Below are 4,575 nucleotides of genomic sequence, written 5' to 3' on the forward strand. Positions count from 1 at the left end.
TTACCTATACTATTGAATATCTTCTCAACAACTGATGTACCTAGAGACAAAGAGGACACTCATGGCATGCAAATGTTAGCTTGAAATCGAAAACACTTCAAGACAGACCAAGCAACAAACTAGGCAACTGCTAGGAAAGATTGCGTAATTCTGGGTTTCTGAGGTGAGGGATTGTTACCTAGATCTGCACACTGTGCAGTCCCAATTGTCAATGAGGAGGTGATGCTGACTGGAACTGCACAATGCGCTGTTCAGTTTGGCTTGTGCTGGTTGGGACTACACATTATACAATCCCAATGACCAAGGCTCTGAGACTGGCTCTTGGAACTACAAAATGCACAGCTAGAGCCAGTCACTGGCAGCCTCTGTGCAATTCTTGGAGGCAATGTAGAGCCTTGAGATCCAAAAATGCACAGTGCATGCTAGGAAGAGCTAGATCCAAGCCAAGGAAGCCCAAATCTGCCCAAGGGAAACGTGAAAATGAGAAGATCTAAAAGTGTGAGTGATTGTTGGTGAAAATCTGAGTGAATGGTGATGCATGAAATCAGAACAAGTGCATGAATCAGTCAAACAAAAGAACAATGAAGCTTATGGAGAGAGTGGCCGCAATGGCGACTGTTAATGAAAAAATTGGGTTATGCATGAGACACTTCAAAACGGCAATGAAAAACTTAAAACAACACTTTGACAAGCTAAAACAAATCAAAACGTCAGCGGTCAATCAATAAAACGAGTAAAAGAACACTCCCACAAGCCAAGGAAACAAAAGCGACAAAAAAAGCAGCAAAATACTAGAAAAGAAAGAATTACTCGGAAAAGTTGCGACAATAGTGCAGAAGGTGCCTATATCTCCTCAAAAATTCCAAAGATCCAAGATAGAATATGGAAATGATTTGTGGCATTGTCCATTAAATAAATTTGATCGATTTAGGGTTTATGACATGAAGGCCAAAAATCTAGGAAAAAGCGACACATGGTGGTAGTTTCCAAAAATAGCTCAAGTGTAACTCTGACTGCTAAAAATAGATCCCTATTTTTCAAGGATTCTTTTTCACTTTTTTCTTTTTTCTTTTTTGGGAAATTCTTCCATGCATGCACGAAGAAATCACATAGTTCCAGGGAGAACTGGGCAACTCACTGGCACATGCATCAAGCAGTTGCTGAGGGAATGCTTCTGCTCAATTCCTGGGTGAGTGGCTTTGGTTGCCTCTCATGCTCTACACAATTTCCCAACTGAAGACAGGCTGGCAACTGGGTTTGCAAGATTCTAGAGCGGAAGCTCACTATGGGCTTGAACTGTGCATTTCCTGAGAGCAAGGTTGGTTGCCTTCTAGGATTACACAGATCACTAAGGCAAGCCTAGGACTGGATTGCAACCAAGTCAAGAGGTCAGCTTGTGGTTAAACGATAAATCGTGTAAGAAAACATAAGCTATAAAGAAAAATATAAAACTCAATGAAAGCACAAGTACCTAGGTCAATGCGAGATAATTCGCTGGGATTTTAATTGGGAGGCTATAAAACAAAGTGTAGGAAAAATTTTGGAGGGTGGTTGTAGCCACTACAACAAAACTCCATCACACCATGGCTATCTAGAAATGGCAAGGTTAGGCTGAAAACACTGTCACACCTAGAAAAAACCATGCCATAACAAGAAAGAACCACATGCAATACCATGCATGCCAGATCTAGCAAGGAAAACACACATGCAAATCGATACCTACAAAGAATCATGTTGTAGTTGCTTGATCGTGCTCTTCCTTGCTTGATCTCTACTTCCTCTTTGCATTCTTTGTCTTTCTTGATCCAATGCCAAAGTGCTCCAAGAAAACTCTGTGTTCAATAGTGAGAGAGAGAGAGAATAATGAGAGAGCTCCGAAACTGAACTGACCAAGCTTGCCAACTGATCCTCAAAAGTCTTTTTATCAATGAGACCTCTATTTTCTTTATTTTCCATTATTTTCCTTCAATTTCCTCCTCACATGCAACATGTGACCTTTCACCTTTATTTTCTCCTAATTTCCATTATTTTCATAAATAAATGTGCCAAAGATACCATTTTTCCTTTCTAAAGCCTTTGTCAGTGCCTTTGCCAATTTTCTTAGCCATAATAAACCAAATGAACACCCACACTAGGATGTCTTGCCCAACATTCATCTTGGAATAAGTGTCCCATGACCGTGGTCTTATGTATTTTTAGGTAGATTTTTTACCAGGGTTATTACAGAACCCTCCCCCTTGGGGAACAATGCCCTCGGTGTTCAATGACACCTATAACTAGCAAGACCACTAAAAAAAAACATACTTCCCATGGAGGTTTATAACATAGATCATTGCAATATTTACAATGACCATCTGCTAAAACATGACAAACATACCATTTACCGGATCTTTATAACACAACTCATTACGATATTTAAAATAATAACCACATAAACATTTTCTTCACCCAAAAATTAATCATACTACCTATGGATCTTTATAAATTTAGCTCGATATAGTATTTACAATAATATACACATATACATGTATGCACATTTGATAAACCAAAAAATAAAAGGATATGATGCCTACATCCACAACAAGGGAATCTAGAGGCTCACACCTCCACCCTCAAAGTAATACCAGGACTCACCTCCTTCCCAGGAACTCTAGAATCCATTGCAATGTCAAATCTACATCCAATGTCCAGCACTATAATCCTACACCACTTGTCCTCTCAGCGAAAATTTACCGATTCATTGTTTCAGGGCACACTCCTATTGTGACCGATTCATTGTTTCAGGGCACACTCCTAATGTGCATATGATTCCATCTGGAAATGCTAATGACCAAACAAATCCATTCCATGACCTTCCCTTCTCTGCTACACAGTCCCTCGGGCAATCTAGTCATCCCCTTCTGTGCAGTGACACACCTTCCAAGTTTCGTTGGCACCCCCATCCCAGGCAGTCCATCCCTTGGCAAGGTTTCCTCGCATCAGAAGGCCCAAAAACCAAGGCATATCCCTACCTTAAAACCATCATACTGACCATAATATGCTCATGATAATCAATGGACACTATTGGGCACCAGTGTCCCATAATGGCCTTGCTCCTGAATGCTTTACCAACATACTGTTGTCTGTTCCAATTATTTTTGTTGTTGTTGCTAATGGTTGCCATACGTTTCGACCACCCAACCAGGCATTTTTGTGCTTCCTGTACCAAGCACATAACTTACATTAGATCCAAAATAAATTGAAATAACTTCACATCATACCTCATTGGTAGCTCTTCAATAAGGTACACTTCCTGTTACAAAAATTCAAAATAACTATTTGATCAAATCATCATGAATAAACATATCACATCTGGTTAGCTCAAACTCAACCATCATAAATTAAAATCATGAATCGCATGAAATCATCATAAACCATAATCATAAAACACATGCATAATAAAACTGAAATAAAATACCGATACCTATCCTTTAATCAATCCTTAGCTTCTAATTTGTCTAATTCTGTTCTTCGATTTTTATTTATTATTTTTTTGTGTTTTGTTCTTGTTTTGTTATGATAAAAAGATTAGTGAATGGGGTGTCTCATCAACTCTTTAAGAGTTACGGATGGTGTCAAAAATATTGTAATAATTACCTTTTTAGCTTTTCCATTTTGCTTCCCAAAATTTATTTTTCAAGGAGATCGAAGAATTATAAGAAACTAAAAGGAAAGAAAAAATCCTCTAGTGGTGATTGAAGAAATACATTATGAATATCTTTATGTATTTACAATATCAAGGTTGTTAAAGTTTTAAGAGGCTCAGAAGTATATTAAAAAATTATTATAAAGCATTCTCTTATGGCAATCATTTGGGTGAACTGATTATCTCACCATGATATCAAAGAAGAGCTTCAAAATCAGACTAAAAGAATAACTATTTCAAAAAAAACTATGGCTAGAAAGAAACAATCATGAGTAAGGGAACAACAACTGTGACTAAGGGAACACTAGTTGTGGCTAAGGAAACAAAAACTGCAACCAAGGGAATTACAACTGTGACTAAGGGAACAATAACCACAACCAAGGGAACAACAACTGTCAGTAAGGGAACAACAACCGCGACCAAGGGAACAACAGCTATGACTAAGGGAACAACAACCGCGACTAAGGGAGCAACAACTGTGACTAAGGGAACAACAACCACGACCAAGGGAACAATAATTGTGACTAAGGGAACAACAACCGTGACCAAGGGAACAACAATTGTGACTAAGGGAACAATAATTGTAACTAAGGGAGAAGCGAATCTAACTAATGGAACAACAACCTTGAGTAAGGAAACAATAGCCCCCCGTTTTTTTTTTAAGAAACATCACTTCAATTAAAAGCTTTCACAAAACGTATGTAAATTATGTACAGAATGAAAGAAATTTCAAAAAATCTTTAGCTCGTTGTAACTGTGAGGTTAGATCCTCGATCAGCTATAACCTGCATGTTGGAATCATTACTTACCTCGTGAAGAAAATACTCCCGTGTGAGTGGCTGGTGATACAGGCGAAGTCGGTGTCCATTGGAAAGGAAAAGAGATTCCAG

This window comes from Pinus tabuliformis, chromosome 1_2 (assembly GCF_031772625.1).
Source record: "Pinus tabuliformis cultivar Carrire ecotype Pingquan chromosome 1_2, CPIR1, whole genome shotgun sequence".
Classification (NCBI taxonomy): Eukaryota; Viridiplantae; Streptophyta; class Pinopsida; order Pinales; family Pinaceae; genus Pinus; species Pinus tabuliformis.